We start from the raw sequence: 13,098 nt of genomic DNA on the forward strand, positions 1-13,098 counted from the left end.
ACTAGATTTTGAATCAATGGATTTTCTATCTTTTGATTAGTTTGGCTCGTTTGTCTGTCTGCATTCTATAAACTATTTTTCTGAGCATTTATCTGTATTCCAACTCCATGAGATAAATCGTTGCCATAAATTGAAACATTTATTAACCTGTGAGGATATGAAGTTGAGACTCTTACTAGGAATTTCTGAAGGCCGTGTACATTTAACTACCTGAAATAAACTTTGAATTGATCATCTCAAATTATTTCATAAATTATAATTATGATGATCTTGATATAACTTTTACAGTTTTCAAATTTAATTTAAACACTTAGATAGTTTTGATTACATTTCTATTTAAATTAATTAATATGTTTTGTATTGCTATTAACGCTTAAATTGCTAGGGACTAGCAATAAGCTGGTTGGGAGGTGTGATAAACATAAAAATTGTACATTAATTAAATGTTTTATAATATAAATATATAGTTTTTGTTTTATTAAATGTTTAAATATTATATGTTTTATAATAAATTGTATAAAATATAAGTTGTTGTGTAATTACAAGTTTTTACTATTTTTTACAGGTTCGATAAAACAAGAATAAACTTGGCGTTGCAAATGGGATTAAGATGATTCTTGGACCTGTAGAAAGTTGATGTTAATATCTACAATATTGGTGTCAAGCATGAGATAAAAATCCTCTCACAATTGGGATCAAATTAAGCAACAAATAAAGTTACCAAAGGAGTGGCAGTTTTACCATGCTCTAGTATTTTGACCATATCTCTCAAATTACTTGGTCAAATGATTTGAAAAAAATACCACAACTAGACAACTCAATTATCCACATGTTTCTTTTTATGTGAAGAAGCAAATTCCAAGAAGAAGATTTTCAAAAGTGATGTGTAATATAATATAATATCTTGGAAAACTAATGAAGACTTTTGTGTAAAAAAATAATATTTTATTTGTGGTTGTCTCCCCAAATTTAGCTATAAATAGGGGTGCATTGTAATGTATTGAGATATCCCTCATTCTATGAATAAACCTTTGAGTTTATAATATTTCTCTCTATATTTTTCCTTTATTTCTTCATTTAAATATAATTAGCATGTTAATTTCATATTCAAAGTTTTACACTTTGAATAATGAATAGCTAACTTCCTAAAGTTGAGATGAAAAGGTGAAACTCTTGGCATGATAATAAGGTTACTAAAAGGTAAGAATCTATGTTTTATATTATTTAATCATTATTTATTGTTTATGTTATATTTATTTCTTTAAGCATTTTTATACCCTACTTATAAGTGGGAGTTTTGATTTATTGTTGCTATATGTTACACTAAATTCTTGGAACCATTTAAATTTTAGTTTGGTTTTACCAACTATTTAAAGTGGATGCCTTGATTTATTATATATGAATATATTATAATATTAAATTATTGGAACCATTTAAATGTTTGTTTGGTTTTACCAACCATTTAAAGTGGGAACCTTGATTTACTATATATAAATATATCATAATATTAATTTCTTGGTACCATTTAAATGTTAGTTTGGTTTTACCAACCATTTAAAGTGGGAACCTTGATTCAGTGTTTACAAATTTATATAGCACAATAAATACTTGACCACATTTATAAGTTTTGGTATATATTATATACTTATAAGATAATAATATATAACATAATATAAATATGATTATTTAATATATTGGAACCATTTTATTAAGTGGATTTCAATAATGTTCGTTAATGTTAACTTTATTAAAATATCAAGAGTGGATCCTTTAATCTCAACTACTTAAATTAAAATTTGAACAATTAAAATTTACCCATTAAAGATTCAAACAATTAAAATTAAAAAGAAACAAAAACAAAAACAAAACAAAAAGACATTGTAGTGGACTTGTAATTACCTGAGCTTCCCTGTGGATACGATATTCGGACTCACCGAATTATACTACTTGTGGACAACCTGCTCTTGGGAGTGCAACAATCAAAGTCGCAACAGTGTTCCTATATCGACCAACAGTAATAGAAGAAATTCCGATTCTATCCACGTCGATATAACCAAACATCCAGTGTCTTGACCTAACCATCACAGACTTTGGCATTTTTCACCAATACCCTATCTTGTGACATCGTGCAATGTGCCCGTGGCAATCCCGCCACTATCAGGTACTTCTGTCACAAGATCACTCGACTAATACCTGTTGTCTATAATCAGTAGCACAAGCATATCAATTCATTCATTGCAAATATCAATGCAATAAAATAAAGTATGTGATTTAGGGAAACTCGAGTCAAACCTCACTCGAGTTTGCAATCCCAACTCAACATTAATTTATACCTTTCTCTTCTCGGTCTGACGAAGACGAAGTCTCAAATTCAACTCTGTCCATACCCAATCTGGCAATGACAATATCGAACAGGCACAATATCAATATATAACTCAATTCAGAACCTGTTCTGATCAATACTCAAATCAAAATACAATCTGATCAATGTCAATTGACATACAGTACAACAATACAATCTTCATCAATCGTAAATCTGATCAATATCAATCTACTGATGTTTCGACGTCATAACAATACAGTCTCGATAACCCCATCAATCTCAACATCACATATATAATACCAGAACTCATAATCAATATCGGTACAACTCATAATCTCAATAACAATACAAATCTGATATCGAATCTCAATCAAATCAACTCCGAAAATCATAACAATTACATAAATAGTCTGTTATTTAATCTGACTTCAAATATACGATGTCTACTGTATCAGAAACATCATATCTGATTCATATTCGATTCTGACAATATCATAATTTCAAATCATATCTAAATGTAACAAAACTTACGTCCAGTTATAGCCTGCGTCGATAGAAACTTAGTATTGAAGTCGGATTCAAAATCAGACGGGCGAATTTCTCGCGAATCGAATTCTAGTATCAAGGATTCAAAGCTTTTTCCCCAGACTTCCGTTCTTCCTTTCAGCTAAATCTGAATGAAGGAACGAAATTTTAAATATATATCATGCATGGCTCAAGAAACGTGGCTTCATGTTCATGCTGCACGTCACACCGCAGGTGCGCTATACATTGGACCACGGGTGCGCTGTGCGTATTGGATCACCTTCAAAAATTCAGAAGGAACGACCGCGGGTGCGCTGTGCGTATTGGATCACCTTCAAAAATTCAGAAGGAACGACCGCGGGTGCGCTGACTCTTGCACCGCGGGTGCGGTTCTGTCTCGGTACATCCACCGCAGGTGCGGTCCTGTTCTTACCGCGGGTGCGCTGCCTCTACTGTACCAACACCAAAATTTCAGAATGACAACCGCGGGTGCGGCAAGGTTCCTGGCGCGGGTGCGGTGTCTTGTTGTCACTAAACTCAATTTGCAACGTCGCTTCTCCATGTCTGTTCTTCCATTCCCTTTTTCATAACACATAATAATCTCAAAAGTATCAACTAAAATCTCGGGCATTACATGATGTATGCAGTGTCTTTTCTTTTTCAGTATGTTGTTTTGACCATCTGTCATTGTCACTCAACCGGTATCTCTTTTGAACAGGTCGGCTGTTGTGGTAATGGTTAGGTTTATTTTTTGAATGATATCCGGTTGAACTTGACTTTCTGCTGGCTCAACCTGAAACGTTGTGAGCGGTTGTATCTGGCCTGCGTCTTATCCACGATCGGTTGGATTTAGCATTCTCAATTTCAACGTATCCTAAGCCACATCGCCTTCTGTTATTTTCAAGATTACATTCTGAGTGCCTTAATGTTTAAAACCAGACTCTAAATTCTGGAGTTTGACAAACTGATCAACCAACTGATACGCGCGATTATATTCAGCAACTGGACTTAACAACTGAAATCAGCTGATCTATAAAGAAAACTGATCAGTTGGAAATCGATCAGTTGATACATTCAGCCGTATGCTTTTAAGCTAAGCATCCTTCAACTGAACATGTCTCGGAAAAGAACATGCAACCGAAAAAGAGGCATAGAAGATTGCAACTGAATATGAAATGCCGCACTTCAATCAATACAGCTTAGAACAACGCATTTCGGCTAAAGCCGTTAAGACGCCGCATTACAATAAATGAAGCAAACAATAATGAAGTGGCAATCAACGGATACAAAGATTCAAATCTATCTCAAGTTACCGTTGGAAGGGAAGCTTATAAATATGACAGAAGAACAGCAGAAAAAAAAATGAGAAGATCATTACATTCAAAGCTTGCTGTTATTCTGCCAAAATCTTAGCTCACTCTTACTTGATTTATTCGTAGCAGTCAAGGCTACAATTTGAGCTCATTAGCACTTTGTAATAATCGTTAATTCGATAGTGCTAAGATCAGTTACGCACTGAGAACATTTTGTAATAATAAGAGTTTCAGCTTTTGGCAGTGATAAGTCCAAACTGAAGTGGGTCAGTACAAATCTTGTATTCGATCAAAGTCTTTTAGTGGAAATCCTATCCTTGAGATAGAAGGAGTGACGTAGGAGTAATTGAAATCTCCGAACATTCAGAAACAATTCTTGTGTATTTTATTTTTGTATTCTATCTTTCAGTCAGTTACTTTCCGCAACTACTTTAGTTTAACTGATTGTCATTGACCAACAAGATTCCGAGAATCAGTTTTTCACCAAACTGAACTCAAAATTCGAAAAGATCAGTTTTAATTGTGAGTGTTTATTCAACCCCCCCTCTTCTAAACACTCTTGATACATTAATCGATCCTATCAAGTGGTATCAGAGTGGTTGAATCTTGTTCTTGAATACTTTTGATCTATAAACTTGTTAGCATGACTTCATTCAACAAAATTCCTATGTTCTCCAAAGAAGAATTTGATGATTGGAAAATCAGAATGCAGGCTCATTTAGCTGCACAAGATGATGACATGTGGTATTTTATAACTGATGGACCCATGAAGATTCTAAAAACAAATACAGCAGTTGACATAACAGAAGGGGCACCACAAAGAATAGAAAAGCCAAGAGATGAATGGACAACTGATGATAAAAGAAAAGCAAATCTTGATAATGTGGATAAAGACATTCTGTACAAAACGCTGGACAAAGTAACCTTCAGCAAAATAAAGATGTGTAAGACAGCCAAAGAAATTTGGGAAAAGCTGATCCAGCTGTGTGAAGGAAATGATCAAACCAAAGAAAATAAACTTTCTGTTGCTGTTCAAAAGTTTGATAACATCAAAATGAAAGCAGGAGAATCAATGCACGAGTATGATGAAAGAGTAAGCAGTGTCATCAATGAGTTAAATGCACTTGAAAAAGTGTATACCAACAAAGAGATTGCACTGAAGGTAATGAGAGGTCTTCCCAAGGAATGGGATGTCAAGACCATGGCAATGAGAGAGTCCAAAGATCTGAACCAGATTGAACTTCATGATCTATTTGCTGATTTAAAGGCTTATGAATTTGAGCTGCAGACCAGAGAAGAAGAACCATCTACCCCTGCAGCCACAACTGCTCTAGCTGCTGTCAGAACAGAACCAATCAATTCAGTCGAGAAATCTGCTGATCAGTTGAGCAGTGATGCTATGTCATTGTTCATTAAAAAATTTGGAAGGTTCATGAGAAAGAATCAAGGAAACTTCCAGAAGCCATACCAAAGAAACAGCTCCAAAGATGAATCAAATGCCTGCTACAACTGTGGCAAATCAGGTCACTTTATTGCTGATTGTCCTAAACCCAAGAAGGATAGTCAAGGCTCAACTGATAGAAGAAAGAATCATATGAGCACAAAAGAAGACCCAAGGAAGATAATAAGTCCTTCAGAAAGAAACATGAGGTACTCTTAGCTGAAGAAAACAAATCTAAATGGGCAGAAACTGATAGTGAAGAGTCAGAACCAGAAAGCTCATGCAGCTCATGTGATGATGAGGAAGTCAAGTGCTTGATGGCTAATGATGCAGAAGAAGAATCATCTAGCCAAGAGGTAACAGGTACAAACAAGAACTCAATATGGTATTTGGAGAGTGGATGTTCGTGACATATGACAGGAGATGCAAGTGCTTTATCTCAACTGATCAAATACAGTGGTCCAAACATCAGTTTTGAGGACAATTCCAAAGGTAGAACTGTGGATAAGGGTAAGCTTATCCATGGTAACTTTACTTTTAAAGATGTTCTATTAGTAGAAAACCTGAAGTATAACTTGATTAGCATCAGTCAGTTATGCGACAGTGGATTCTCAGTACAATTTGACAAAAATTCATGTTCAGTCAAAACTCTGATAAAATCATACTAACGGGCAAACGTTGTGAAAACACATATAAAGTCAGTTGGAATGATCAAACTTATGCACCAGTTTGTTTTATTGCTTCCAAATCATCTAAAAACTGGTTGTGGCATAAGAGACTAAATCATTTAAACTTTAAATCCATTGCCTATCTGAGTAAACATGAACTTGTAACTGGTTTGCCCAAAATAGACTTTTCAAAAGAAAAACTTTGCTCAGCATGTCAGTATGGTAAACAAGTACGATCCTCTTTTAAAAACAAGGGCTGTAAATCTTCATCCCGATTCTTAGAACTGTTGCACATGGATCTCTTTGGTCCTATACCAGTCATGAGCTTAGGGGGAATGAAATACACCTTGGTAATCGTAGATGATTTTTCAAGATTTACTTGGGTTATTTTTCTCAAATCTAAAGACCATACTGCTTCGCAACTAATAAAGCTCTTCAAAAGACTTTTAAATGAAAAATCAGTTGGAATTGATCGAATCATATCTAATCGAGGAACTGAATTCATCAATCAAACTCTTTCAAACTTCCTAGAAAATGCTGGAATTAAGCATGAGCTCTCAGCAGCCAGAACTCCTCAGTAAAATGGTGTAGCTGAGAGAAGAAATCGGACCCTTAAAGAAGCTGCTAGAACGATGCTTGCTGATTCTGGTATTTCTCAAAGATTTTGGGCAGAGGCAGTAAACACTGCGTGTTACACTCATAACAAATCAATGATTAATAAAAATCATATGTAAACACCATATGAGATCTGGCATGGAAGAAATAGTATAATTACTTATTTCTAAATATTCGGCTGCAGATGTTTTATTCTTGATAATGGTAAAAATTATTTAAAAGCGTTTGATGCTAAATCTGCAGAAGGAATATTTCTTGGATACTCATCAGTTAGTATAGCTTATAGAGTTTTCGACAAGAAAACCCTAAATGTTGAAGAATCTGCTCATGTTGATTTCGATGAAACTGAACTAACTGATAAGCCAACTGATCAAGTTGAGCTAGTTGGTCGATTTACAGATATCATTTTGAAAGATGATGATAAAAATGAAAGTCATGGTAATCAAAACATACTTCAAACACCTGAACAAGAAGTACTGGACCAATCAGATGTGCAGGAAGTCGTTGCTGATGATCAGTTGATAGAGCATAATGATAACATTCAAATACCAGTTGACGAAGCACCAACTGAGACTGAAAACTGTGTTCAGTTACAAACTGAAGAAATTTCTGATACAACAAATACTGAGTACAGATGGAGAAAATCACATCCACCTGAACTGGTAATAGGAAATCCATCTGATCCAGTAAGAACTCGCAATCAAATGCTAAATTTATTTATCTATTCAGCTTTTGTTTCACAACTAGAACCGAAGAAAACTGATGAAGCTCTTGCTGATCCTAAATGGGTAAATGTAATGCAAGAAGAGATAAATCAGTTCACTTATAACAATGTCTGGAACTTAGTTCCAAGACCAATTTCAAAAACTATTATAGGTACAAAATGGGTATACAGAAATAAACTGAACGAGGATGGTTCAGTTGTCGCAATAAAGCAAGACTCGTAGCACAAGGATATAGACAAGAGGAAAGAATTGATTACGATGAAACATATGCAACAGTTGCAAGACTGGAGGCAATCAGAATATTCCTTGCCTATGCTTCATTCAAGAACTTCAAAGTCTACCAAATGGATGTAAAAAGTGCATTCCTAAATGGCCAGTTGCAAGAAGAAGTATATGTTGAACAACCTCCAGGTTTTGTCAATCACAACTTTCCTGATCATGTATATCATTTGAACAAAGCCTTATATGGTCTTAAACAAGCTCCCAGAGCTTGGTACGAAACTCTTTCAAAATTTCTAACTGATCATGATTTTTCTGTTGGATCAGTTGATAAGACCTTGTTCAAATTTGCCAAGAATGATCACATTTTATTAGTTCAAATTTATGTTGATGATATAATATTCAGGTCAACTAATCCCAAATTATGCGAAAAGTTTGCTAAGCTAATGCAGGATAAGTTTGAAATGAGTATGATGGGTGAACTGACATTCTTTCTTGGACTGCAAGTGAAGCAACTGGAGACTGGTATATTCATCAGTCAAACTAAATATACAAAAGAGCTGCTGAAGAAATTTGGCATGGAATCATGTTCAGTTGCAAATACTCCCATGAGCTCATCAGTAAAATTGGACACTGATCAAGGGGGAATATCAATTTCAAGTAAATCCTAAGCAATCACATTTCTCAGCTGCTAAAAGAATTTTGAAATATCTTAAGGGATGTAAGCTTGACCGTAAAAGTACATGTGGATCTTGTCAGTTTCTAGGAGACAAACTGATCTCTTGGTTCAGCAAAAAGCAGACATCCATAGCTACCTCAACAACTGAAGCAGAATACCTTGCTGCTGGTAGTTGTTGTGCACAACTGATTTGGATCCACCAACAACTGAGAGATTATGGAATAATTACAAATGAATCCCCAATATTTTGTGACAATACGAGCACAATTGCCATCACCTATAATCCAGTTCTTCACTCAAGGACCAAGCATATAGATGTCAGGCACCACTTCATTAGAGATCATGCTTTGAAGAAGGACATTAGGCTGGAGTATATTTCAACTGAGCAACAAGCAGCTGACATCTTCACCAAACCATTACCCGAGACTAAGTTTTCTTACTTTCGCAATATTCTTGGTTTAATTGACTTGTCCTAAAAATTATTATTGATGCTGTTTTACTAATAAAATTCTTTGCAGAAAATAAGAACACAACAACAAATTGGAAATGATACTTTATTAAGAATAAAATCGATTCCATCTTACAGAAGATAACTTAGGACCAACTGAATCTTGCCATTCTGTAATCCAATTATTCAACTCATAAATTCGGATTCTAGAAAATGATTCAGTTGTAGAAATCTTCTCAATCACATGCCATTCCTTCCATAGCATTGCTTGTAACAGAACATTGTCATCAACCAGGTCTGTAACATGCCTGACTTCAAAACGATCAATGTATTTTCTTGCTGTTGCTACTTGAGCACGAGAAGGAGCAGCACCACTACTACTTATCCTCTGCAAATCATGAATTTTGAACCATGTTGACATCATTTTCGTCAAGACATATTCCTCCATCGTGTTCTTCAACTCTTCTAAATAAGGACTTAATTGTTCAGTAACTTGAATATGCGTACTGCTGCATGCATCAGAATTACTTGAATCCGACATATTGAACTGTTATTGTCTCACATTTTATCTCTCTCGTCTTGTTTATAGACAGATGACATTAAATGTTGAAGAAACCAAAGAGTCTCAAGTCAACCGAATCGTTTTTCTCATTTACCCAGGCTTCTTATTTATCAGTTATTCATTATCAACTGATATCAGTTTTTCATTTATTACTTAATGCTTAACTGATTTCAGTTCATAGTCAACTTATATAAGAAAGAGAAAAACAAAATTAAGCTTATATAAATAGTTCATTCAACCATAGACATTTGCACGGATTACATCATCATATTTTTCTTCTACAACAATTATCCACATTTTCAACCAAGTGGATAAAGATGCGGTAGATGTCTTGACAAAGCTCTGAGAAACAGCTATGCGCTTAAGGATTTTCAGTTCCTTTCGAATCATTAGCTGATAGATATGACCATCTTTAAAGATGTCCACCCACACAGCTATGTTCAAATGCTCCCGCACTCTTTTCAACTCTGCCACCAGTTCGGGAGTGGTAGCATCTCCAGTATTATACAGGAACTCAAGCTTCTGTAACTTTTCCCAGTAGTGAAGACTCTTATAGAAGACTTCATCTTCTATAACAGCCTTCCTGGTCTCCAGAGCAAACGGCGAAGCACTCGGGCTACTCGTATCTGCCATTCTTTTTGTCTTTAATATTTTCACCAATATGACTGAAACTAACCGTGTTACTTTTATTTATAGCCGAAAATCATGGAAGCTGAAGGGCCGTCAACGTTTCAGCAAACGATAATCTTTCTGACCTTTAAATTTATTTTTATATCGTCACTTTAATTATTCTATGCACCGATTAAGGGGGAATATCAGTTTTTAAGAGGTTAACTGAGAAGACAAATGTTAGTAAACTCTCAACTGAAAGGACACAGTCTTACAACTGATCGTTCAGTTGAGAATTTCACTAATCTTCTCACATAAGTTAACTTATTAATCATATTATATTCCAAATCAACTGACGTGACTGCAGTTTCATAACGTGGCCTATTTTAAACCGCTCACTTTTTTTGAACACACGCTTACAGCACACGTACACATATTTTTATTCAAATTTTTTTCATGGACTGACACGTGTCCCGAATTTGAACAGTCACATACAAATGTACTATGCCCGCTTCAATTCAGTTTTCTTTCTTACGAATACAATCAGTTCCTAAAAGCATACTAATTGCAGAGCTTATCTTTTACGAATTTCAGATCGTTTTATCTTTTGAAATGGCGAATCAAATCCCAGCTCACGTGTTGAACGCTATGGCAATTGATTTTGACTCAGTTTTATCAGTTCAAGAAGCTGAAATTAAGAACGTCTTTCTGAAGATTGAATCTGCTGGTCTCAGGATGTTTTTGAGACAATCTTCGCAGGAGATATACCCCAAGGAAGTAAATGAATTCTATCTGAAGGGGTTTGTCACTACTGATGGAAGTATCTATGTAACTGTCAATGATCAGCTGTTGATCCTATCTGAAGAGGCCTTCGGAGAAATTTTCTCTTGCCAAATGATGGGTACGTCAGCTTCTCTGAAGTCAAAATATCTGACATTGAGGAAATGCAATCTTTACTGTCTGCTGATGGGCGGAAAATCAAAGTTTCCGATCCAAAGAAAGAGCTGAAATCAGAAATTCAGTTATTAGACGACATTGTGGCGAAGGGCATTGGCTAAGGCAGGCTCTTATGCTGCCCTTACTCTTGAAAAATTCCAAGTGATGACCATCATCATATGAGAGAAGAAAGCTAACTGGAGGCATATTATTTTCAATATTCTGAGGAATATGCTTCAATCTACCAAACAATCAAGAGGCTTTGCTATTCCAATCAGTTATCTTCTGAAACTAAAGGGATTGCTAGCTGACAATGCTGGAAAATCATCAAAGTTCAAGGTATTCACTGCCAAGAACATCTTGCCGCCAAAGACCAAACTGGACATTTCTCCCAAACAGTTTTTGAAAACCAAACAGGAGGTTGGGACGCAACCACCTGCTCCAACACCAGTCAAGAAGGCCAAAACTTTGGCCTAATTGAAGACTGCAAAACGAAAACTGATTATCAGTGAATCAGATTCGGAGAAAACTCCTTCTCCTAAGCTTGTCAAGAGACCGAGGACGCAAAGAACTAAACCAATAACAGCGGTGGAATTCATTCTAACTGAGAGATTGACTCAATCACCTGCCCAACAGCCTATACAGGCTATCCCTTTTAGGTTGTTCCACCTGATGATTCAGTTACTGAAGAAAAGGAACCCACTAAAGTAAGAGCTCCCTTGAATCATGTAAATCGCCTTACCATTTTGCCTCCGGCCAGATCTAAAGGCATTATATTAAGAGAACAAGTGGACACCACTAACTCTGGTTTGGATATTCCTCACATTCTCACTACTGAAAAAGGAAAGGGCACGCTAGTTGAAAAGCCAAGACCATCTAATGCCATTCAAACTCACATTGACCTGGTTTGGGAACAGGTAAATGCATTTGCCACATCGAAACTAAAATCTTTTGATAGTTGGAAGAGTTTTAGGACTGAGATTTTTGCCAAAGAGCTGAAGCACAAATCCCAATTGAAAAAGTTTATTAAACTTGAAGCAATTGTGTTGAATATAGTCAAAGCTGCTACTATTGCCCAGGCATTGGAGAGGCAAAAATATTTCTTTGATCAAATTCGAGCCAAAAAGCTGACTAGAATGATTGAAAAGCTGAAATCCAACTACAATCCCATAGGTCCAACTGCATATCATGATAGAGCTGTGTTCACCCAACTGGACTCAGATCTTAATGGCCTACAAAGGGAAATCAGATTTTGGGAACAAGATCAGGAATTGGTTCTTCCTGAAAAATCCTCCTGTTCAAAAACAGAAGAAGATACATTCTCCTCCCAGCAGAAAGAGCCATCCTCAGAACAAACTATTGTTACAACTGAAGAAACAGTTCAGGATGTGCCACAATCATCTGCTGTGGAACATCAGATGTACTTTGAAGCCGAGTTGAATTTTGCCAACATTGATGACATTATTCAAGCAGTGGTGACAGAATCTGTTATTAATGAACCTTTATCAGTTGATCACTCCGCTGATCAAATAGCTAAAGAAAATCCAATCTTAACTGAAGAGCCAGTTAAGGCCGCCATTTCTGAACCAAATGATCCAAGAATGATTCCTACTCAATCACCAAATCAACATATTGCTGAAAATATGGAGGCATTGTTGATTTCTTCTGAAAAACTTCCAACTGATGAACCAGCATGAATATCAGAGGACTATCAAATAGATGTATCAGTTCATGACCCTCTCATTGAAGATCTTATTCAGCAGGAAATCCCAATTATTGATCAACATCAATCCTCATCTCCTCCAGTCCAAGTAGCAGTAACTGAAACAGATGTTCCAGCACAGACTGTTTCTGAAACGATACTATCTGATAGGACCATGGTGGTCTTTGATCAAGTCTCAAATGAACCAAGAACATTTGATCAATCACCTCCTCTTCAATCCACAGAAATGGATCTTGTCCTTGAAGAAATCCAGAATATGCAGAACAATATGCAGCAGATGATTACTGAAATCAAGAAAATTCAATCCACACA

Source organism: Primulina tabacum, chromosome 13 (genome assembly GCF_025594145.1).
Source record: "Primulina tabacum isolate GXHZ01 chromosome 13, ASM2559414v2, whole genome shotgun sequence".
Taxonomy (NCBI): domain Eukaryota; kingdom Viridiplantae; phylum Streptophyta; class Magnoliopsida; order Lamiales; family Gesneriaceae; genus Primulina; species Primulina tabacum.